General features: G+C 43.3%; 1 pseudogene; it reads right to left on the bottom strand.

Moving 5' to 3' along the window:
• Nucleotides 1–1,715: 1,715 nt before the first annotated feature.
• LOC121569144 lies at nt 1,716–26,089 on the bottom strand (annotated as a pseudogene).
• Between the last annotated feature and the right edge of the window lie 353 nt (nt 26,090–26,442).

Here is a 26,442-nt window from a genome sequence, read left to right as displayed (position 1 = left end):
GTCTGATTGAGCTTGTCATCACATTTAGTATAGTTGTCTGGTTTGGCTCGCTCACATGGGCAAGTCAAAATATCTTGAGAGATGTGCAGGTCAGTGGAAAGATTGTAGGAGGAAAAGCGCTCGCAAGAGGGGGAAAGAAATAGCTTTGGATTTTTTACCGGCATCAGTATGGCTGTTACTGTACATCTGTTATATATTTACTATAGTTTTGCTACAACTGAAGTTCCTTCTCGCGAAACTTAAAGTGATTCTATTTAATCTGTCTTTTTATTCCTTGTAGGCCTAAGTTTTTCCTCAATTTGATGTTACATTTTACTTTACTCATCTCTTGCTTATTCCTTTTGCTTTCTTCCCTCTGCACAGCAGCATATTTCAAAGTATCTTGTCTGATAGTTCTCTCCATGTGTCCTTAACTTTGAATTGAACCAAGTATACTTTTAGTAACTGCATACAGATCAGGTACCTGCTTTTTATTGGGTATAGGCATCTATGCATGTAAAACATTTCTCCTTGTTTTTGACATCATTGCCATGGGACATTGTATTGGCCAATAATTGTCTATTTGCAATCTGGTTAAGGTAAAGACAGATCAACCAAATTACAACCAGCTGAAGATGTCTTTTTCATGACTACATCAAGACTGGACCTCTATACCAGGCGGTGTCAGAGGAAGGCCCTCAAAATTGTCAAAGACTCCAGCCACCCTAGTCATAGACTGTTCTCTCTGCTACCGCACGGCAAGCGGTACCGGAGTGCCAAGTCTAGGTCCAAAAGACTTCTCAACAGCTTCTACCCCCAAGCCATAAGACTCCTGAACAGCTAATCATGGCTACCCGGACTATTTGCACTGCCCCCCCACCCCATCCTTTTTACGCTGCTGCTACTCTGTTCATTATTTATGCATAGTCACTTTAACTCTACCCACATGTACATATTACCTCAACTACCTCAACTAGCCGGTGCCCCCGCACATTGACTCTGCAACGGTACCCCCCTGTATATATAGCCTCCCTACTGTCACTTTATTTTACTGTATATATAGCCTCCCTACTGTCACTTTATTTTACTTCTGCTCTTTTTTTCTCAACACTTTTTTTGTTGTTGTTTATTCTTACTTTTTTTGTTTAAAATAAATGCACTGTTGGTTAAGGGCTGTAAGTAAGCATTTCACTGCAATGTCTGCACCTGTTGTATTCGGGCGCATGTGACCAATCAAATTTTATTTGATTTGATTTGATTTGATTTGACTCCCGGGGATACGGGAGTCATATTTTGATTATTATCTGGGTTGTTTTGTCCACTGTTCAGAATCAAATAATTAAAAACATATTTCTAGAAATGTATAAAAACGACTTATTTTCTATATATCCTGACGATATATGATGGCATTAACTCCCAATTAGGCCTAGGGACAACTAATACTCACAGCACTGAAATGATGAAAGATCCCTTTCAGTAAGTATGTCAACAGATACGCAATTTGATATGATGCAGGTACTAGTGGGCAAGTCACTTTCTGTCCAGCATGCCTCTGGGCCAGGTGATTATTAGTCAATTTGAGATAAATAACCAATTTAGATTATGGAACATTAAATGTCCTTTTCGTTATGTAGTTCCTGTTTGTAATGGAATCAACAACAACCCTGACGTCTATACCAGACATGGAAAAAACTTTGGCATACAGGTAACATGTTACAAGCAATACACAGAGTGGCAATTTAAATTGACTTTATTCTTCTCATGTTGCATGGAGAATAAAGAAAGGCTAAAGCACTACAGTCAATAGATTTTCAGAAAGGTCCATCCGAGAGCTTCACTCTTCATCATGTCCTTTCTGTGACAAAGAAGATAAATAAAGGTTGAGAAAATGTTCTTCTGTATTTTCTGAAAAATGTCTGATTAAATACTGTTCTTCATGTAAATCTTACCATCAACTATTCCAATAAATCATTTATAAAAAACAATTTTGCTTGCCATAGTACAGAAAGTGACCACTGAAACCAAGATATGCTTTTGAAATTATGTTTCTGAACAATAATCCAATTCATATTTGATCCTGTCCTATACAATATTCAAAATATATATATAGAATGTGAATAATAGTATGGCTGTTGGACATCAAATACTTACAGAGCTATTGAGGTAGAGGCGGTTGTCATACCGAGGGAATTTACAAATTATGAATATTTTCATTAAAATAACTGACCTGGGAGTCAGCATCACAACTCTTGGCCTCACTCCTCATCCTTTCCCTTCTGTGACAGAGAAGATAGATGGATTATTAGAAGATTTGAATACTACTGTGTAAAGGAAAATATTTTATCCTGCCATATACTGTGTCCTTAAAATATATAATAATAATAATAATAATAATAATAATATGCCTTTCAGAGTTATCCAGCGTGCTTTGTTGGTGCCGACAGCAGATGGGAAACTTCAACAGGTATGTGTATTATGGTATGGAATACACTATGAACATCATGCTGTCCCCATACAGATACTAAACATGTATTCGCTGCTCTGGCACCCCAGTGGTGGAACAAGCTACCCCATGACGCCAGGACAGCGGAGTCACTGACCACCTTCCGGAGACACTTGAAAACCTACCTCTTTAAGGAATACCTGGAATAGTATAAAAGTAATCCTTCTACCCCCCATTAAAAAAAGTAATAATAATAATTATTATTATTATTATTTGGGTGGTTGTCCCACTGGCAATCATAAGTTGAATGCACCAATTTGTAAGTTGCTCAGGATAAGAGCGTCTGCTAAATGACGTAAATGTAAATGTATCTGATTCTCTTTACTGTGTAATAGCCAACTCTAAGAGTTTACCAAATGTTTAAAAGGAGCAATAACGTCCAATTAAAGAATAAAAAAACACTAATACATTTTGCTCTTCAACTACAGTATTACAGAAATGAGTTACAACTGTTAAAGCTGTTTGCCGCACAGATTCAAGGAGTGATCTAAAACAATTCTAGATTTAGCCACAATTAAAAGGGAACTCCTCTCAAAAAACATTATCAGCTATGTTGGTCCTCGTCCGGAGGTATTATTGATATCATTTTTCTATATTTTAAATACAACGATTTAGCCAAAATGTTCATGGAAAATAAATCCATGACACCATTCTGACTATTAGCATTCAATGAAAATGTCCCTTGATCTTGTCCTGTATAGTTTTAGAACACAATATATGGCAGCAAATGAATAAACATGCATTGTTATCAATTATGAATAACAATATATATAATGATAATATGAATAGCTAGTTGATGAAATATGCCTTAATGCTTATCAAAGTTAAGGCTTTTTTCGTGTACAGTGCCTTGCGAAAGTATTCATACCCCTTGGATTTCTTCACATTTTATTGTGTTACAAAGTGGGATCAAATTTGATTGTTTATTAATACAAATTGTATACTAAAATATAGTTGTGGCATTAATATTCAGCCCCTTTGTTTAGGCAAGCCTAAATCATTTCAGGAGTAACATTGTGAAATAGGAGTTGACATGACGTTTTTTAAGACTAACCCTTCCTCTATCCCCCATACATACATACATCTGCAAGGTCCCTCAGTCAACTATTGAATTTCAAGCACAGATTTAACTACACAGACCAGGGAGCTTTTCGAAAGCCTGCTAAAGAGGTGCAGTAATTGGTAGATGGGTAACAATAACAAATCAGACATTGAATATCTCTTCAAGCATGGTCAAGTTAATATTTTATACTGTGGATTATGTATTAAACCATCCAGACACATCAAAGTCGTCCTTCTGAACTGAGCTGCAGGACAGGAATGAAACAGCTCAGGGGTGTCAACATTTGGCCATAGGTGATTTAAAACAAGTTACAGAGTTCAATGGCTGTGATGGGAGAAAACTGAGGATGGATCAACAACATTGTAGTGACTCCACAATAATTACATAGAAGAAAAATACAAATATACAGAACAAAATGAATACTACAAAAATAAAAAAACACAGCAAAGGAATATACTTTTTTTTGCCTAAATGCAAAGCTGTATGATTGGGGCAAGTTACAGTTTTGACTTAAATCGGCTTGAAAATGTATTGCAAGACTTGAAAATTGCTGTCTAGCCATGATCCCTAACATCTTGACAGAGCTTGAATAATTATGAACAGAATAATGGGCTAATATTGCACAATCCAGGTGTATAAAGCTCTTAAAGACTTACCCAAGAAGACTGACAGCTATAATCCCTGCCAAAGATGTATTGACTCAGGGAGCTGAACACTTCCATTTCTATTCATCTTTGACATTACAGAGTATGCATAGATTGTGTGTGTATTTTGTGTAGATCCTTGACAAAAAATTACAGTTAAATCTATTTTAATTCCACTTTGTAACACAATAAAATGTGAAGAAATCCAAGGGGTATCAATACTTTTCCAAGGCACTGTACATTGGGACACTACAGTACAAGGGAAGTCTGCAAATGATCCTTTAGGACTCTTGAAAAAGTAACTTTACTGACCTTGGAGCCGGCATCACGACTCTTGGCTCTCATCTTATTGACCTGAGACTCAGCAATATCAGCCCTCTCTTCTGCCTCATCCAGTTCATGCTGAATCTTACGGAACTTGCCCAAATTGGCATTGGCTTGTTCCTCCTGTGAAAAATGTTAAATATAATTAAAGTTTCTAGGATAAAAAACAATTTGAAATTTACAGATGCATCGGTTGGATGATAGAAGGTTACTTACAGCCTCCTCTGAAGTTCTCTTGTAGGATTTGACCTTCAGCTGCAGTTTGTCCACCAGGTCCTGCAGACGGCTCAAATTCTTACGGTCTTCCTCAGTCTGCACACAAAAAGAATGGAAAAAATAGTAATACTGTATATGTATCTTACATGTGATTCTGAGCATCTTAAAGTTAATTGTGCCCTGTCAACTTAAAGTTTATGATGTACCTGGTATGTGAGCTCCTTGATGCGTCTCTCATATTTACGGACTCCTTTCACAGAATCACTGCTCCTCCTTTGCTCCATTTCCACTTCACTCTCTAGGTCTCTCACCTAGAAAGATATGATCAACGTTAACACACCATTTCCAATTACATTGTTAGTTACCAGTACTTTCAATATTGAAGCTAGAAATATGACTAGAAATATGAAATGTGACATTGAATTAATAGAAGAGAATGTAGCTTAGACACATACTCTGGCCTCCAGCTTCTGGATCTGCTTCTTGCCACCCTTCATGGCGATTTGTTCAGCTTCATCCAGGCGGTGCTGCAGGTCCTTGATGGTCTGCTCCATGTTCTTTTTCATGCGCTCCAGGTGAGCACTGGTGTCCTGCTCCTTCTTCAGCTCCTCTGCCATCATGGCAGCATCAGTAATGGCCTTCTTGGCCTTTTCCTCAGCATTTCTGCACTCCTGCACAGCCTCCTCCACTTCATTCTGAAGCTGGGATGTGTCCCCCTCCAGCTTCTTCTTCTGGCTCAGTAGGCTGGTGTTCTACACATGTTTATGACAAATTATTTGTATATTACCTCTACATACCTCAAGTAGCAGACATTTAAAGATGGAATCCGTAGTAGGGGGAAACAGCGGCAACCGCCATTGTTATTGTTTTGTTGACAAAGCAGAGTAGAGGAGCGTCACACAACATGTTACAGTACATTTTCTGCTGTTTTATCGTGCTTGCAATGATATCAAAACTGAAAAAAACAGTGTTTGTCATTTGCAGTAACTTTTGTTGTTGTAATATCGCAAACAGACGTGGCAGTTTCACCATTAAGGATTCCAGCTTTAAGGAGAACACTAATTGTTCTATGTTACTGTCTTACCTGCGAGTGGAGCAGCTGAACTCTCTCACTAACATCCAGCAGTTCCTGCTCAGCAAGTTTGCGGCCTCTTTCAGTCTGCTCCACCAGGGCTCTCAGCTCATCCAGTTCAGCCTGAATCAGGTTGTTGCGTCTCTCCACAATGGCAATGTTCTCCTTCAGGTCATCATTGTTACGAAGAGCATCATCCAGCTGCAGTTGAGAATCCTGTAGAGAGAATTGATTTTACTATATTTATTGTATTGTTTCACAGTGTGGTTTGGCTTTTTTCTGAATGCACAAGCAATGTTTTTAATTCAATGGTGTGTAAGTAATACCTTCAGATGGGAATGGAGACCCTTAAGTTGCTTCTGGGCCTCGGATGCCTGCCTGTTGGCCTGGCTGAGCTGAATCTCCATCTCATTGAGATCTCCCTCCATCTTTTTCTTCAGCCTGAGAGCTTCGTTCCTGCTGCGAGTTTCTGACTCCAGGGAGCTTTGCAGGGTATCCACAACTCTCTGCTGGTTCCTCTTATTCATCTCCATTTCTTCATCCTTCTCCACCATCTTCCGTTCAATGTCAGCTTTCACCTGACTGAACTCCAGCTGAGCCCTCAGGATCTTGCCCTCCTCATGTTCTAGGGAGGCCTATGAGAACACAGCCACCCATAGTTTGTAAAATCTTGGTTAAATTCTGGTACTTTCACAATCTGTAAATGTTTTCTATTCTCACCTCAGCTTCCTCTAGAGCAGACTGTATCTCAGCCTTCTCCTGCTCTAGCTGTTTACGGATCTTCTCCAGCTCATGGATGCTCTTTCCTCCCTCACCAAGCTGCTCAGTCAGGTCAGAAATTTCCTCTGTGGAAAAATATAGTTGTACATCAGAATATTTTTGGGATAACTGATCTCTATAACATATAAATATTTTATTGACTAAGTTATATAGGCCATTAATTATTATGCTCTAACCTTGGAGGTTCTTGTTCTCCCTCTTCAGGGTCTCCAGATGATCCAGAGACTCCTCATAAGAGTTCTTGAGTTTGAAGAGCTCAGTGTTGAGAGATCTGGCCTCTTTCTGGGAGCTCTCCAGCTCAGTCTGAGACTCCTCAAACTTCTGCTTCCACTCAGCCAGGACCTGAAAATCATACAGGTATTTTAAGTAGTTTGAATACAGTGTATGATTAAGTACTTTATTGTCCATTAACTTACAGAGAACGAAAACGTGTCTTTATGCTCCCAAGCCAACCCCTGAGACACACAAGGGCTGGAAGCAATGGGTTATGGGGTTAAGTGCCTTGCTCAAGGCCACAACGGCAGGTGATGGTAGGATGTAGGATGATGCCAGCAATCCTACGGCTGCCAGCTCACTCCGCACCAGGTTTTCTGGCTAGATTCTCTAACCACTAGGCCAGTGGTTCCCAACCTTTTTTGAATCATGGCACACTTTGACAGGATAAAACATTCTGCAGCCTCCCGAGTGGCTCAGCGGACTAAGGCACTGCTTCGCAGTGTTGTGGCATCACTACAGCCTTGGGGTTCGATCCCAGGCTGTGTCACAACCTGCCGTGATGGGAGTCCCATAGGGTGGTGCACAATTGGCCCAGCGTCATCCGGGTTAGGGAAGGGATTGGCCGGGGGGGATTTACTTGGTCATCGTGCTCTAGCGACTCCTTGTGGCGGGCCGTTTCTTGTAGTTGGCCACCAGGTTTGCACACATCTCAGGAGGGATTTTGTTCCACTCCTCTTTGCAGATCTTCTCCAAGTCATTAAGGTTTCGAGGCTGATGTTTGGCAACTCGAACCTTCAGCTCCCTCCACAGATGTTCTATGGGATTAAGGTCTGGAGACTGGCTAGGCCACTCCAGGAACTTAATGTGCTTCTTCTTGAGCCACTCCTTTGTTGCCTTGGCCATGTGTTTTGGGTCATTGTCATGTTGGAATACCCATCCACGACCCATTTTCAATGCCCTGGCTGAGGGAAGGAGATTCTCACCCAAGATTTGATGGTACATGGCCCCGTCCATCGTCCCTTTGATGCGGTGAAGTTGTCCTGTCCCCTTAGCAGAAAAATACCCCCAAAGCATAATGTTTCCACCTCCATGTTTGACGGTGGGGATGGTGTTCTTGGAGTCATAGGCAGCATTCCTCCTCCTCCAAACACGGCGAGTTGAGTTGATGCCAAAGAGCTCGATTTTGGTCTCATCTGACCACAACACTTTCACCCAGTTCTCCTCTGAATCATTCAGATGTTCATTGGCAAACTTCAGACGGCCCTGTATATGTGCTTTCTTGAGCAGGGGGGACCTTGCGGGCGCTGCAGGATTTCAGTCCTTTATGGCGTAGTGAGTTACCTATTGTTTTCTTGGTGACTATGGTCCCAGCTGCCTTGAGATCATTGACAAGATCCTCCCGTGTAGTTCTGGGCTGATTCCTCACCGTTCTCATGATCATTGCAACTCCACGAGGTGAGATCTTGCATGGAGCCCCAGGCCGAGGGAGATTTACAGTTCTTTTGTGTTTCTTCCATTTGCGAATAATCTCAGCAACTGTTGTCACCTTCTCACCAAGCTGCTTGGTGATGGTCTTGTAGCCCATTCCAGCCTTTTGTAGGTCTACAATCTTGTCCCTGACATCCTTGGAGAGCTCTTTGGTCTTGGCCATGGTGGAGAGTTTGGAATCTGATTGATTGATTGCTTCTGTGGAAAGGTGTCTTTTATACATTAACAAACTGAGATTAGGAGCACTCCCTTTAAGAGTGTGCTCCTAATCTCAGCTCGTTACCTGTATAAAAGACACCTGGGAGCCAGAAATCTTTCTGATTGAGAGGGGGTCAAATACTAATTTCCCTCATTAAAATGAAAATAAATTTATAACATTTTTGACATGCGTTTTTCTGGATTTTGTTGTTGTTATTCTGTCTCTCACTGTTCAAATAAACCTACCATTAAAATTATAGACTGATCATTTCTTTGTCAGTGGGCAATCGTACAAAATCAGCAGGGGATCAAATACTTTCTTCCCTCACTGTACTCATTCAAGGGTTTTTCTTTATTGTTACTATTTTCTACATTGTACAATAATAGTGAAGACATCAAAACTATGAAATAACACATATTGAATCATGTAGTAACCAAAAAAGTGTTAAACAAATCAAAATATATTTTAGATTTGACATTCTTCAAAGTAGCCACCCTTTGTCTTGATGACAGCTTTGCACACTCTTGGCATTCTCTCAACCAGCTTCATCAGGTCGTCACCTCGAATGCATTTCAATTAACAGGTGTGCCTTGTTAAAAGTTAATTTGTGGATTTTCTTCTTTCTTAATGCGTTTGAGCCCATCAGTTGTGTTGTGACAAGGTAGGGTTGGTATACAGAAGATAGCCCAATTTGGTAAAAGACCAAGTCCATATTATGGCAAGAACAGCTCAAATAAGCAAAGAGAAATGACAGTCCATCATTACTTTAAGACATGAAGTTCAGTCAATCCGGAGAATTTCAAGAACTTTGAAAGTTTCTTCAAGTGCAGTCGCAAAAACCATCAAGCGCTATGATGAAACGATTAGTTACCGGAGTGTAACTTCAGTTCTATGAGTGGAGCGGAGCCCCATAGGGGAGCTCTGCTCCTATTGGTTTACCCACTGCCCTAAGGCAGCATCAGCCTGAGACAAAATTATGCACACACCTGCAGCCAATAGGAGTACAGGTGTCCCTATAAGAGGGGATGCCTCCTCAATCAGCCTCCCGAGATATTTATCTTCAGCGAGACTAGAGAGGGTCGGCAGGGCCTTAAGTCCTATGGGGCTCTGCTCCACTCATAGAACTGGAGTTACACTCCGGTAACTAATCGTTCTATATCGTGGAGCTCCGCCCCATGGGGAGCTCTGCTCCTATTGGTTTTAAGGCGGAGCGTAGCGCTCCCAAAATGTACTCCCTGCCGAGCCCAACACTTCCCATCGAAATGAAAAGGTCAGGCCTAGCAATGGCTGCAAACCAAGTCCCGCAGTACTGTGACCACTGTAACCTTACAAGTGTCACCATATACTGCGTCATCGGTTAAAAACCTGCCCCACCTAGTCCAATGGCAACACCAATGACTAGTGGGCAGATCACCAGAATATAAGCCACACTAATCTGTACTAGCAGATAGATGGTACCTCATATTCTGTTACAATACTACCGACCACTAATGGAATGACACAACGTGTCACTCTACATTGTGTATACGTTAGGCCGCCTCACTCAATCAATGGAACTCCAGAGATTAGTGGGCAGATCCCAGAACATGATTCATACTAATCTGAACCAGCAGATAGATGACATCACATTCCGTCAAATAAACATGACCGGTCTAATAGCATCGTAACCAAGTTACCACTATTATCCCTCATCATGCCGCCCCACTCCAGTGAATCACTGGTGGGCAGATCAATACATGCCCTCTACTGTACTGAAACCTGTCAGTCAGGAGTCATGCCAAAAATATGTCCTTCTATCATAAGCGGACCTGAAAGAGACCTTGTCTCTACAGTCCTGCATTCCTCTCCATTTAGCTCAAAGTCTCCCTTCAGCCACGCTGAGTACAGACTGAGCCAAAGAGTTAGAAGACATATCCAAGAGATAGAAACAGATAAATGGAGACGGTGTTGACCATGACGCCACTCTACATATATCCTCTACCCCTGTTCCTCTGAAAAGGGCAGTGGAAGCTGCTACTCCACGAGTGGAGTGAGCTCTGATACCCTGAGGCAATTGTCGCCCCGCTGCCTCGTAAGCTGTCTTAATGCCCTCACAAAGCCAATGAGACAGACGCTGTTTCGAAAGTGGTCTCCCTAGTGCAGCCGCACCGTGACACACAAACAGCTGAGGCGATGACCTAATCGCTGCTGTGCGCTCAACGTAACACGCCAAGGCGCGTACCGGGCACAGGCGATGGAGCCTTTCCTCACTCCTCTCTCTATGAGGAGGAGGAGAAAAGGCCCACAGCTCCACGGTCTGTGATCTATATGAACTCCTAATAACCTTCGGCACAAATGCCGGGTTAGGACGTAACACCGCTCTGCTCAGATCGCCATTAATGGCTAGGCAGTCGGGTCTCGTCGAAAGAGCACACAAATCACTAACACGCTTAGCCGTAGTCAAAGCGAGCAACAGTGCTGTCTTAATAGACAGCATCTTGAGGGGTATTTGATTCAATGGCTCGAACGGCGACTTACATAGCGCTTCGAGTACCAAAGCCAAATCCCACTGAGGAAGCGTGGCTCTAGGTGTTGGCCTAAGCCGCCGCGTTCCTAAAAGGAAACGTTTCACTAGAGGGTGGCTAAAGACATTGTCTCTGCCAAACCCCTCATGACAAGCTGAAATCGCCCGCGAATAGATCCACCTCGGCTCTCCCGAACTGTTCCCAAATTTGGAGAAGGTTGATGTGGCGACTCGAAGGAGGCCACACACCTCCTATCGCTTGGGTCTGACATGTCCCTCCCCATACACTGGGATGTAGGAGGACACTTTGCCTATCGGGACTCCGTGCGTGAGAACGCGCGAGTTTCTCCAATAGTTCAGATCTGCACTGAGCGAGAGGGGAACCACCACCAACCGATGACGTTGACGCACTGGGTCTAGTCTTAGTTGGGCGAACCATCGCTGTATCCTGCGCATGTGCAGGAGTCCCAGCAGAACCACAGAGTGGGCTGACGACATGAGACCCAAGAGTGACATGATCGACAGCGCCGTCACCGTGTGATTCGGACGACACTTCCTCAGGGCTAGCAACAAGGCTACCCTTCGAGGGTCCGAAATTCGAGCCCTCATCGTTACAGTGTCTAGCTGTATCCCCAGGTAGACAATCTGATGACTGGGCCAGGGGGCGCTCTTTTCCAATTCACAGCGAACCCCAGACGTGTGAGATGAATCACTGTCTGTGTTGTGTGAGTGATCGCCAGCTCTGCTGACGGGCGAGAACCAGTAGGTCGTCTAGGTAGGCTAATAGCCGTATTCCCTGACGACGCAACGGTTCCAATGCCGCCTCCACACACTTGGAAAATGTGTGATGTGCCAGGGCGTACTTAAATGGCATCCTCGTGTATTCGTACGCCACCCCTTGAAAGGCGAATCGCAGAAACTTCCTGTGACGCGGCTGTACCGGCACATGAAAGTACGCGTCCTTTAGGTCTATGCTCATACAAAAGTCTCCTTTCTGGACACATTCCAGTAGACGTTTTGTCGTTAGCATTCGAAAGGGCCGTTTGGTTACGCTCTCGTTGAGAATGCGTAAATCCAATATCGGCCTCATTCCCCCCATATTTTTGGCCACCAGGAAGTAGGGCGAATATAGCCCCTTGTTCCTTTGCTCATGGGGAACCACTGTGACCGCCTCCTTCGCCAAAAGTTCCGTAATCTCTGAAACCAGAGCGGCCACTTTTTCTGGCGTTTTCATCACCGTCTCCACCACTCCCTGAACGGGGTGAGGTCCGATGGAATTGGAGAGCATAACCCTTCTGCAACGTCTGTTCTAGCCAGCGTGAGAGGGTGCAGCTTCGCTGCCACTGCCAGCAATGCAGAGAAAGTGGCCGAGCGCGAAGCTGTGGTACATTCAGTAGGAAGGACCTGTATTCCTCTATGGCCCTTGCCGCCGCTGTTCCTCGACACTGAGGAGGTGGAACAGCCCAAGGCGGGCCTCCCATGAAAGGGAGAGGAAACATTGGTGCGTTCTGAACCCAAAGGGGGCAGAAACGTCGGTTAATCTCGTAACCGTCGAATTCCTGCCCTCCGTGAACGCAGCACGGGTCTGAATTGCACTGACCGAGGCCACAGCCTGCGACAGGGCACCATCCCCAGTAAGCGATTGCGTCATCGTAGATGTCTGCAATTCGCTATTAGAGCCCCTCACTACAACACTCCTAGGAGTCTGTAATATGAGGTCTCTATGAGGTAACCCAAGGCGGCGCCTTGATACCTTCTTAGCCTTCACCTTCTGTGTGTGTTCAACTCTGCACCTCTGGTGGGTTGAATCACTCTGTGTGAGTATTAGCGTGTTCTGTGAGAAGTGGGGGCTCAGATACGTCAGTTATTCCCGTAACCTTCGAAATCCGGCCCTCCGTGAACGCAGCGTGGGTCTGAATCGCACTAACCGAGACCCTAGTCTGCGATAGTGCGCCATCCCCAAACCGTGGCTGTGTCCTCATGTCAACTGACTGAGGCTGTAGCCTGCTATGAGAGGCACTCACTACAACACTCCTTGGAGTCTGTAATGTGAGGTCTCTTTGAGATATACCAAGACAGCGTCTCGGTATCTTTTCTCCTTTCACCTCCTGTGTGCGTTCAGCTCTGCACCTTCGGTGGGCTGAACTACGCTCAGTGTGGTGAGTGATGGCGCGTTCAGAGAGAAGTGGGGGGCGCCGATACACTGGGCACCGTCGTGACCGTGGTAATCGGGCCCTCCGTGAACGCAGCATGGGTCTGAATCGCACTAACAGAGACCTTGGTCTGTGATAGTGCGCCATCCCAAATAGCGACTGCGTCATCATGTCAGAATCTGACAGAGACTGCTGTCTGCTCTGTGACGCACTTCTTATTGAAGTGTTATGTGTACCTACTCTAACTGCCTGTTCAGCAACGCACCCCTGGTGGGCTAAACGGCGTTTAGAGTGGTAGGTGAGAGAGGGTGAGATTTGAACGCTCTCGGACGTATTATGGAAAAGGGGCTCTTTTTTGACAAAGTCAGGTGGAGCCAACTCTTTATTACATACATCAACAACAGCATAAGCATCATCACCCATCCCTTCAACCGAAGGGTGGGGGGAAACAGTGGTCGCGTTCAAAGATGACGTGACCTCCATCCGCTCCCCCGCGTCCCATCATGTGCGCCTCCTCTTGTGGCCTCCCTTGGGGGCCCAGGTCGGCGTCTTCACCACCTCCCTTGCCGGCTGCAACGGGGCCACCGTGGCTACTGGGGGGGCTGGGCCCGCTCTCCTGCCTCCTGTGGCCGCCGACTGGTGCCGGATACGCCGCCTCGCCGTAGACCCTTGTCTACTCTGGGGGGCGGAAGTCGATGGTCCTTGTGACGGCGCAGGGCCTAACCTCCTTGCCAATGGCAAGTGTCTGGCCAACTGCTTCTTCTCCTCGTCCAGTCTTGAAAACCTCTCCGTCGCCTCCTTGACGGCGACTCCGAAAAGTCCGTCGTCAGAGAGGGGGGCGTTCAAGAGGGACGTCCTGTCTGCTTCCTTCATGGTCGTCAAAGACAACCAGAGGTGTCACTCCGCGACCACCGAGGTGGCCATGGACCTCCCCGAGCAGACGGCCGATGCCTGTGTTAGGTGTAGGATGGCGCCAGAAATCCTGGACGCCTCCTCCACCTCCTCTGGCTCCAGCTCTGTCTTACCCGTGGTTAAACGGGACAGAGCGGCTGCCAAGAGGGCAATATTGTTAGCTGCTGCTACAGCTTGGGCTCCCAAATTAAAGGACTTCTCTAACAGCTGCGCTGTGAGGCGGTCCTTTTGAGATGGCAACATGGCTTTTTTGGAAGAGGGCCAAGGACTCGAACCCGGTACGAGATAGGCTGCCATGGCGCTCTCTAACCTGGGGATTCCTTTGTTTTGGCCCTGGAACCTTCCCTCCACTCTAGTGAATGGGAGGTACGTTTTAGCCAGCGAACGCACCGCTAAAGGTGCCTCCCATGAGCCCTCGACGTATTTGGCCAATGAAGGCATGGCAGGAGCCAATGGCTCTGCCGCTCTTCTTGGCCTGGAGTACGGGCCGCCCTCCATTAAATCAACCTCCGGGCGGAGGGAATAGGGGCAGCGGTATCTCCAACCGTCTGGCAGCTCTCTCTTATGAGACCCGGAAAATCCGCTCTCAGAGATGCTGCAGCGAAGGACAGGGCTTCTGATTTCTCAGAGCCCGTGTCGTCATCGCCATAGGAACTACCAGCCCTCTCTCTATCCAAAGGATAGGGGGCTTGAAGGTATGAGGGACGGGGTCTGACTGTTGCATTAGAATGTCAGCCTCATCCTCAAAGTCCCTATCGTCCCGAGTCTGCGCGGTCAGATGACGCCTCTGAAGCAGAGGCTAAAATCAACAGCACGTCCTCTAGGGGGATATCCTCCCTAAAAAACGCCCAACGCTGCTTCCTCTCCTTTACAGAAAGGAGGGCGCAGGAGGCGCAATTAGGGGGACTGCAGACGCCCTCTTTGGCATGCAGGGACCCTAAACACACGAAACATAAGTCGTGGGAGTCACCGGCCGCCATGGAGGAGCATCTGCATTGAGCTCTGTAAAGAGCTTTTGGGGGGTGGAAAATCTCCTGGTGTGCTCATTCTAGGACGACGTCGATGAACTGGAAAATCGACGGCGTATCTTTGTCCTGAGTCTTTTCTTCGTGTCTTCTTGGCTTCTTCAGTCTAGTCCAGTCGCTGAAGATAAAGGGAGGCTGATTGAGGGGAGGCATCCCTCTTATAGGGACACCTGTACTCCTATTGGCTGCAGGTGTGTGCATAATTTTGTCTCAGGCTGATGCTGCCTTAGGGCAGTGGGTAAACCAATAGGAGCAGAGCTCCCCTATGGGGGCGGAGCTCACGATATAGAACTGGCTCTCATGAGGACCGCCACAGGAAAGGAAGAAGCCGAGTTACCTCTGCTGCAGAGGATAAATTCATTAGAGTTAACTGCACCTCAAATTGCAGCCCAAATAAATGCTTCACAGAGTTCAAGTAACAGACACATCTCAACATCAACTGTTCAGAGGAGACTGCGTGAATCAGGCCTTCATGGTCGAATTTCTGCAAAGAAACCAACACTAAAGCACACCTATAAGAAGAAGAGACTTGCTTGGGCCAAGAAACACGAGCAATGGACATTAGACCGGTGGAAATCTGATGAGTCCAAATTTGAGATTTTTGGTTCCAACTGCCGTGTCTTTGTGAGACGCAGAGTAGGTGAACGGATGATCTCCGCATGTGTGGTTCCCACTATGAAGCATGGAGGAGGAGGTGTGATGGTGTGGGGGTGCTTTACTGGTGACCACACTCAATGAACTGTATAAGGCCATAAGCAAACAGGAAAACGCTTATCCAGAGTGGCCAGGGACTTTAATCGACGGGGCTGTAGTGGAGCAAGTTGAAAGCTTCAAGTTGTGGTCCTCTGTAGCTCAGCTGGTGAGCCTTGTGATGTTGACTGTAGTCGCTTTGGATAGCTCCTCAAGTCTTTGGTGTCAACATCACCAACAAACTATCATGGTCCAAACATACCAAGACAGTCATGAAGGGGCACGGCAAAGCCTATTCCCCTTCAGGAGACTGAAAAGATTTGGCATGGGTCCTCAGATCCTCAAAAGGTTCTACAGCTGCATCCTGACTGGTTGCATCACTGACTGGTATTGCAACCGCACATTGACTCTGTACCGGTACCCCCTGTATATAGCCTCGCTACTGTTATTTTACTGCTGCTCTTTCATTATTTGTAATTTTTACTTAACTATTTTTGACTTAACACTTATTTTGTAAGTAAGCATTTCACTGTAAGGTCTACACCTGTTGTATTCGGCGCATGTGACGAATAACATTTGATTTGATTTGAAATCTACGGTGGAGTTGCTTACCAAGAAGACAGTGAATGTTCCAGAGTGGCAGAGTTACAGTTTTGACTTAAATCTACTTGAACATCCTGAAAATTGTTGTCTCACAATGATCAACTACGAATTGAAAGACCTTGAATAATTTTGAAAACAGTAATGGGCAATGTTGCACAATCCAGGTATGGAAAGCTTTTACACTTACCCAGAAAGACTCACAGCTGTAATCCCTGCAAAAGGTGCTTCTACAAAGTAGTGACTCAGGGGTCTTAAAACTCATTTAAAGGAGATCATTCTGTATTTAATTTTCAATAAATGTGCAAACATTTCTAAAAACAAGCTTTCACTTTATTATTATGGGGTATTGTGTGTAGATGGGTGAGAAAAAAAATCTAATTCATCCATTTTGAATTCAGGCTGTAACACAACTAAATGTGGAATAAGTCAAGGGGTATGAATACATTCTGGAAGCACTGTACTCCCAAGCCAAAATTCCATGTGCATTCCAAATGACACATTTATAAGTGAGTGTTCCAAAAACGTACCAGTTGAAAACCACTGCACTAGGCTACCTGCCGCCCCTCATGTACTATAACGAAGGCTAATAGGACTTGTGTATTACATATGTTTTTTTCTTACCTTGTCAAAGTTCCTTTGCTTCTTGTCCAGAGAGGCAGCAGCTGCATTGGATCTCTCCACATCCACCATGAGATCTTCAATCTCATTCTGGAGTCTGTGTTTAGTCTTCTCCAGGGATGAACATTTAGCATTTACAGCTTCCACAGCTTCCTCTGCATCCTGCAGACGCTGAGCCAGCTTCTTCCTAGATTGGCATAGATGAGAAACACATTTCAGAACAGCTGACTTTTTTTTCTGTCCAAATGGTTGTATAACAGGTAATCCATGTATTATTCATCATGTACATTTGTGTATCGCTCTTTCAGCCAAGGTTCAATAGCCTGAAAAATAAGAGAAAGTAAGAAAACATCCTTACTTTGCGTCCTCAAGCTCTTCAGTCTTCTGGATGGCATCAGTTTCATACTTGGTTCTCCACTGAGCCACCTCAGCATTAGCCTTCGACATGCCACGCTGCAGCTCAGCCTTGGCCTCCTGCTCCTCCTCATACTGCTCCCTCAGCAGATCTGAGTCATGGCGAGCAGACTGCACTGCATGGGCAAGTGCGTTCTTTGCCTGGTAAGGAAATTTGAAAAAGGATCTGTAATTATGCTGGAAGATAAATGTGGTTAGATAAAGGACACTGCATTCTTTGTCTAAATACCTTGACTTCCTCCTCCAATTGTCTCTTGAGGTCTTCAATCTGCTGAATGTTGGACTGCTTACCTCTGGTCAGTTGGGAGACCAGAGAATCCTTCTCCTCCAACTGTCTGGCAAGTTCACCTGTTTTCATGCAATTTAAATTATTTTAAATTATATTACTTAATCTGGTTATTTATTGTGGCTGTTCATGTGAATGTCCAGGTTTTTTGTTAATATACCATTCTCAGTTTGAAGCTTTGCTTTCTGCATGGTGAAATCATTGATGGATCGCTGTCCTTCCTCAGCTTTCGTCCTGTATTCACTCATCTGGTCCTCTAGAGTGCGGCACATTTTCTCCAAGTTTGTCTAAAAGCAGATTTGTTTTTGAATGACAGAACAGCATCACAAGATTGCATCTTTAAAAAGCATGTTGAGAAAAAGCATACATTTTCTAGATTGCTCAATGATACCACATACTTTGGACTTCACAATCTGCTCCATGTTGGAGACCACATCGTCCAGCTCCAGTCTGAGCTCACTCTTCTCTTTCTCCAGCTTCTGCTTCACTCTCTGAAGGTTGTCAATCTGTTCTCCCAGGTCAGCTACACTGTCAGCATTTTTCTTCCTCAGAGTGGCAGCTGTAGCCTCATGCTGCAGAGTAGCCTCTTCAAGGTCTCTGCGCATCTTCTGGAAGTCAGCCTCCCTCTTCTTGTTCATCTCAATCTGGGCAGCAGTAGCACCACCAGCCTCCTCCAACCTCTCACTGATCTCTTCTAGTTCTCTGGCCAAGTCTGCCCTCTGTTTCTCCACCTTGGCACGGGCAGCTCTCTCAGCCTCCAGCTCTTCCTCTAATTCCTCAATGCGGGCCTGAAATGGTAGGAATTCAATTTATCTATTCAAAATGTAACTTTAACAAGTACATTTTTTTCAACAATTGTCTTGAATTACCTGCAGCTCCTTCAGTTTTTTCTGAAGCTGGGCACCCAAGGCCTGCTCATCCTCAATCTTGCTGTTGAGTTGGCTCATCTCAAAGTCCTTCCTGTTGAGAAGAATATGTATTTTTAGTGTTTTTTATTGAATAATACTTTGTAAAAACGTTTTGATCTGTGATCTTACTTCTTCATTCTCTCCTCCAGCTGCTGCTTGTCATTCTCCAGGTCCATTAGACTCTCCTGGGTCAACTTCAAGTCTCCCTCCAGCTTTCTCTTGGCTCTCTCAAGGTCCATTCTCACCTTCTTCTCTTGCTCCAGAGACCCTTCAAGCTGATAAAATATATATTGACCAATATTCAGAGTAACCAATTTACTGTAGCATATTTTGAGGATATAACTAATTTTGTTGTAATTTTTATGAATTCCTATTTGATACTCACATCATCAACTTGCTGTTCCAGTTTGGCTTTGGCTTTGGTCAGCGTGTTGACTTTGTCCTCCTCACTTTGCAAGTCATCCAGCGTTTGCTGATGAGCCTCCTGCAGCGCCTTCTTCTCCTTGGTCAGCTTGGCAATGATTTCGGTCCCAGAGCTGCCATCTCCTCAGTCAGGTTTTTAACCTAAGGACACAGAACATTGTCATTACACTTTCTAAAAACTAATTAATTTGAGTTTTAACAACACAAGAAAGCGTTTACCTTGTTCTCTGTGGCATGCTTTTCCTTCTCCACTTTAGCCAGAGTGAGCTCCAGATCATCAATGTCCTTCTTGAGTTCTGAGCACTCATCCTCCAGCTTCCTCTTCTTAGCAGTTAGCTCTGAATTCATCTCCTCCTCATCCTCCAGTCTTTCTGTCAGCTCTTTGGCTTTGGCCTCAAGCTGGATTTTGCTTTTGATCAGACCCTCACATCTCTCTTCAGCATCAACAATTGTGTCTTCTTGCTGTCAATGTGTCAATATATTGTAAGTATGTCGAATTCTCCAATGCTCAGAAGTTTGTTTGGTGACACTACAAATGATCGACAAATGCTCTACTGATTGTATGTATCTATTTAGCAAATCATGTCTCTTCTCTCTCTTGTTAGCTCTTAGCTAAAAGCTAACTAGAAAGGCCATTTTGACCAAAGATGTGACTGTAGCAAAATAACTGTAGTGCAGTTAAAGTTACTCACAGTTTGGACAGCGAGCTGCAGGTCATTCTTCTCTTGGAGAAGGGACACCATCTTTTCTTCCAGCTCCTTTTACGGGCTTCAGATTTAGCATAAGCCTCTTTAAGCTTCAGGAATTCTTCTTTCATGTTGGCCATCTCCTTCTCAGTCTCTGCTGACTTCAGCAGAGGTTTGATCTTGAAGTACAGCTTCATCCAGGGCCAATTCTTGACACCCATGAAGGCACGAATGTTCCATTGGATCACAAGCAAGGCATCCCTACAAAATTGTAATAAAATATAGTTAATATAGCCATTCCTCACCCATAACATATTCTCTGCAAAAGTTTAAGCTATTCTCATTTCTACCTGCGGTCAACCATTTTCTGGAACTCAATTCTGGCAAGTAGACCACGTGATCTGGCCTGGAACGCAGTGATTATAAGAGCGAGACGATCGTCTCTCATCTCCTCAAGTAGACCCAGGAGACCAGCCTTGAAGAACACCTAAAGATACACAAAGGAGATAATGTGGTGCATGGATCGTCTTGTATTTAGTAGGATTGTATTTTTCTGACAGTTGACCATAAATAATTTGAATGTGGTATCCCCCAGATTTACAAATCTTGGCAGTCATGTTTAGATTGCTGATTTATATATTGACCACTATTTTCCCTGTACTGAGCAATTGATTTTACAACTTCAGACCCAGCATGTTGACCAAGAGTTACTAAATTTGGCAAGGTCTTTAAAAACAGAAAGTCCATCTCAAACAGGATGGCCACTAGGCTTTTAATTGCTACTGTAGATCTGGATCTACGACGTTGAGGCCCTATACCAAGTATAAATGTATATATCTTGACTTGACCCATTTGCCCTAGAGACAGATGACATGAGATAAGCATGATCAGTCATATAGCAGCAGTTATTTCAAGAGGCATTGCTCAGGTTGGCTGGATGGTGGAGTATTGGTAATATACTGCTTAGACCCCATAATTACTGCTACTTTTCCATCCTGCAATTTATGCTAGCTTTCAGTAACCAAGTGGGAGGTGTGAATTTACCAGTTGTGAAGTCGTAAATACCAGCAGCTGGATGCACGTGCTTTGAACTCATTTAGAAACGCCAAGTGATTAATGGCCTACAAGCTACGTAATCCATAAACTAAAAGTAACATCCATATTAATAGATTGTTTTTTATAAGTAATGTTTTGTCCGAAAATGCTGTTTTCGAGGTCATTTCCTTAGTAGGTGACGTCAAGAGGTCAGCATATGCAAGAAGTGGGAGCTCAGAATGATAGACGAAGTTTCCCCACTAGTAATTACCAGTTGGAGGGGAGTTCAAGTGGGTTATTTAGAGTCGTATGTGGTAAATTCCCACTTCCCAGTTGGTTACGAACGCACCATTAGATAATTTACCTTAGTGTGTCCTAATCTGTACTGGGTGTGGTCAATATCCAAAGAGCCCAGCAGTTTTTCTGATGCCTTCATGTTGTCCATGAACTGACCCTCAGGGATAGCTTTTGGATTGAGGATGCGGTATCTGAATTTAAATTAGAAAGCAATTATCTTCAAAAATGGAACACCTGAATAGGTAAGCAGTTGAATTTATTTTGGAAAGGAAATGAATAATTATTTTTACCTTTGTTTGAAGTCAGCATACAGGATTCTGTTGGGGAAGCCCTTTCTGCAGATCCTGATGCCTTCCAGAACACCGTTACAGCGCAGCTGGTGCATGACCAGAGGATTCTCCATGGCCCCAGGAGTCTTGGTCTCGTTGGGGATGATGCAACGTACAAAGTGAGGGTGAGTAGACCTCAAGTTGGTCATGAGTTTACCCAAGTTCTCCTGTGAGTATGACAAATGTTGAATTTTCCATCAGTGAAGGAGTCTCCAAGTACCTTACAAGTCACAGTGGCATTTAATGCTAACATGCCAATCCACAACATACTGTCATCTCAAATATAGTGCAAATATAATACATTTGTTAATAATCTTCTATGTGAAAACATCCGAAATATATTGATTTAAGCTCAGATTTACCCTGTGCAAATGCAGACACAGTCTGGAAGGAAGAGCCTTTCTTCTTTTTTTCCTCCAGCCGCTTTTTTCTTCAGGTGCTGTATGATAATGAAATAACAATTCAAATATACTATTATTGCTACTATCATATACTGTGGATTGCTATTTATTTTAGTGTGTTGTAGTCTTTGCAGATAGAAACACATAGTACCTCCTTCTGCACCAGCATAGTTTGCAAAGAGGTTGGCCAGGAACTTAAGACTTGACTTCTGGAACAGTCCGACCACAGTCTCATTCAGGGGGTCCTTGTTCTTCACCAGCCAGTTACCAATGTTGTAGTCAACAATGCCAGCATAGTGAACCATGGAGAAATGGGCCTCTGGTTTACCCTTAACAATCCTAGGCTTCTGGAAGCATGCATTTTTGCCCAGATGGTTTTCATACAGCTTAGCTTTGAATGTATTATCACTGGCCTTGGGGAACATGCACTCCTCTTCAAGGATGGACATGATACCCATGGGCTAGTGGAAGGAATGAATGAAAATAAATTAGTGCTAAGGGAAAAGCATTGTGAATAAATAAAATAATAATTTGTCATTGAAGCACATTTATAAAGATTGCCCTTGTAATGTTTGAAATCTCAAAGAATACTCTGTACACATCATATAAACTACTGCACAACTGAAGCCACCAACCCTTTCAATGAGGTCAATGCAGGCAGCCAAGTCCATGCCAAAGTCAATGAACTCCCAGACGATGCCCTCTTTCTTATACTCTTCCTGCTCCAGCACAAACATGTGGTGGTTGAAGAACTGCTGCAGCTTCTCATTAGTGAAGTTGATGCACAGCTGCTCAAAGGTGTTGAACTGGAAGGAAGTTCAGTTACTTTATTTTGTCAGCTGTAATGTTTTAGTTAAATCATTTCATGATGTGTCCTTTAAAAAAATCAAATTTACATCAAACACTCACCTCAAAGATCTCAAAGCCAGCAATGTCCAGCACACCAATGTAGTGCTGGCGAAGCGTTCTAGTGTCCAATGTAAGGTTGATTCTTATCACCATCCAGAGGAACATGTTCTCGTAAATTTTCTTTGCCAGTGCACCAATAGAGTAGTACACCTACAAAATATTAAGAAAATAAAATACCAAAACATAGCCTCAACATAAACACATAGGGACAGTTTCCTAGAAACAGATTAGGCCTAGTAAATCCTCAGCACTCACCCTCAGTGCCATCTGCCTCTGCTTGCTCCTCCCGCTGCTTATTCTTAAACTTCATGTTGCCGTAGTGCATGATGGCACCAGTCAATTTATACATGCCATTCTTCTCCTCTTGGGAGAAGCCCAGCACATCAAAGGCATCCTAGTTCCGAATTAAAGGTAATTGTTTTGAATTGGAGAAGGGGTTGGAATATTATTGGATATACAGTATATAGTATGTACATATTTTACTCACATCAGTAGCCATTAGCTCATCTGCATCATTAATGGAAGTTACAGCAATCTCTCCTTGGGAGATGAAGGCATAGTCATAGGGATTGCTGGTGATGAGTAGCATCTCTGAAAATAATTGAACAGCTCAGTTTAATTTGTGTTCATTGGCATTGTGTTATATTATACATAGGCAGGTCGACAAATTAGTCCTAATCGAGTTTAGAAAAACTGCAGCTGGAGATTGTTTTGTGTGCATTGAATTTCAGTGTTGTGTGCTTAAATGGCATTTAAATAATTGCACCTTTCTCGTGGACAAAGGAAATGTTCCAACATAAATCACCTATATTGTGTTGTGAGTTTTACGTTGGGGGATGGGGGTAGCACACTGCCTGGGCTGGCTACATCATAAGAATTTAATTGGATTTAATCAGAAATGTTCAGTTTAATCCAGAATTGACCTCAACCCTACTCAGTTTGATGATTCAATACTCACCCAGCAGTTCTGGTTTCTGTTGGGACAGGATCTGGTAGAAGATGTGATAGTCTCTCTCAGCCTTGAGCTGGAAAGTTACACGTGACTTCTCCAGAAGATCTGATCAGTATGGAAAGTGCTTTTGGTATTAATGTTTTTCCTGTCAAAGAGATCTGTTCAAACCTGGGCAAATTGAGTATTGTACTCACAAGTCTCAATGTCAGCAGACGAAAGCTTCCCAGTGACTCCAAAATGAATTCGGATGAATTTACCCTGGAAGTTATTGTAAAAGCAGAAATTAATGAGCACATTACATCTGGGTTCAAGTAGTATTTGTTTTCTTTTTGAATACCTTATAACACATAATTGATCTTGCATGGTGTAATGGAACTGATGGAATAGTCCTAAAAGTTTAAATCCCACCTATCTGGTGCACTATGCATGCTCAATCAAACACTGAAAGTATTTAAAAGTAAATAAATACTATTTAAACCCAGCTCTGTTGTACACATACAGTCCCAAAAGGGAAGATTAGCTGATGGACCTGAGCCAGATTAGCTGACGTCATGACATCAAGTAATTATATTGAAATAAAATCCAGATCCTAATAAAATTCAAACACAGAAGATAACAGATAAGTTGAACATGTTTGATAAGATTTAAATGATATTTAAATGCAAACAAAGACCAAACTTACAAATCGGGAGGAGTTGTCATTCCTGATGGTCTTGGCATTACCAAAAGCCTCCAGTGCAGGATTGGCCTGGATGATTTGATCCTCCAGGGTCCCCTACAAACCAACAACCATATAGTGTTAAAATGATGCAATAAAAATCTGTATGAACACATTTTTTATTTTGTCAACATATTCTCATTCAGCCATGAAGAATGTTGGGGGAGTGGCAAATGGCGTGGTTTTAGAGATTCAAAGCAAATTTTCTGCAATTCTATACATTTTGCCATGTGGCTGAGATTATTATTTATTCAGTTTTAAAGGTAATTTCCTTCAACAATTCTACACATTATGCCATGGCTTATGCCTTGTTCTTATGCTATCTGAGTGACTCAAACATTATTTTAAAAAATCAATGAGGGCCCCATGACATGACATTTTGGGAATTTTAGATTCTCCCTGATTATTTCGTTTTTATTTTAGTGATTGTTAGTTAAAAAGTCAACAAAAGAAATTGTGGTGGCCACGATTTAGCAGCAGCGGTGCACACATTTGCATTCTATTTTACCTTTTTTTCATCTGATGCACTTTTCTTTCCACTAACAGCAGCAATGCTGGCAAAGTACTGGATGACTCTCTTGGTGTTAACAGTCTTTCCAGCACCGGATTCTCCACTGGGATTGAAAATACAAATGTTGATGTCTCAGAATTCCTCTTAATTTGAAATAGCCTCAAATGGATATAACCTTTGGTTGATGTACTTACGTGATAAGAACAGACTGATTTTCCCTGTCTGTTGAAAGAGAAGTATCAGTAAATGTGTCATTTATAAATGTCATTTTATGTCAATGTAAATGGAAAGTATATTCTACCTGACAACATGTACTGGTAGGCATTGTCAGAGATGGAGAAGATGTGAGGTGGAGCTTCACTCCTCTTCTTGCCTCTGTATGCATTGACAACAGACTGATCGTACACTGGCAGCCATTTGTATGGGTTGACAGTGACACAGAACAGCCCTGAGTAGGTCTGTGGAAGACGAGGGGGATGCTGCAGATTTAGTTTCATGCATTGAATGAAGGTTTGATTTAATGGAGATATTAGCAGACGGGTCATTACTTACGTAGATCATCCAGGCTGCGTAACGCTCTTTGAGGTTAAACAGCACAGCGGGCTCGTGCAGGAAGGTGAACATCGCCATGTCCTCAATTTTATCAAACTTTGGCGGGTTCTGGGGGTGGACGTCGTCCTCCTTCACAGTAACAGTCTAAAGGAAAATAAAATGAAATTGTTTTGTTACATTTTCAAGGTGTAGAGGTATTCCATTTGAGACAAATCCTAACTTGAGATTGATTACACACAGTGTTGAATTTTCACAAATTATTCATTTACATGTAATGTCTGATTTGCATGAAAGTTAAAGATCTCAAGTTAGGATTCTGCTTTTTATTATCTCTTGTGAGAATAATTTGAATAGTAAACATTAAAGCGCATAACTCAATTCAGTTAATAAATAATAGTTCATCAAAACATAGAGTTATCCTAATAGCAAAAATGTATTATCTTATGATTTCCAGAAATGTTTTTCACTAAAATATTTACCTTTCCAAACTCAGTATCAGCAGTGACTTTAGCCCCATCTCTGCTGGTGATTGTGGCCTTGACGTACTCAACCTCAGGGTCAGGCACATAGCACTCTCTCTTTATGTCAAAGGGTCTAGTCTGGCATTCCATACGCTCCTTGTCTGACTTACGCAGATAGGACGCTGCGGCGCCAAACTCTGCCATCAAACTGTCCCCCATCCTTAAACCTGTAAAGGCAGGAACAGAGCATTGAATACATACATATGTACATATTACATACAGTACAGGGATTGAGTTAACGCAGCCCCAAACTCTACCATCAACGCGTCCCCCATTCTTAAATCTGTGCAGGTATGTATCTATTATTATTAGGTTGAATTTGCTAAACTTCCCGATTTACATGTGGCTGTCCTCTCACTGTTGCCATGGTTTGTTGTATACTAGGATTCTCATGACAAATATTTCTCAAACTTAAGAAAGCACAACCATTTAGATATTCATACTTTACAGTATTTTTTACAATATCAACCACATTTTGATAGTTTTATATTTTTATTCTGTTAATGACAAAG

The sequence above is a fragment of the Coregonus clupeaformis genome, unplaced genomic scaffold (genome assembly GCF_020615455.1).
Source record: "Coregonus clupeaformis isolate EN_2021a unplaced genomic scaffold, ASM2061545v1 scaf1981, whole genome shotgun sequence".
Lineage (NCBI taxonomy): Eukaryota > Metazoa > Chordata > Actinopteri > Salmoniformes > Salmonidae > Coregonus > Coregonus clupeaformis.
The sequence above is the reverse complement of the archived record's forward strand: the minus strand, read 5'-3'. Positions and strand labels throughout refer to the sequence as shown.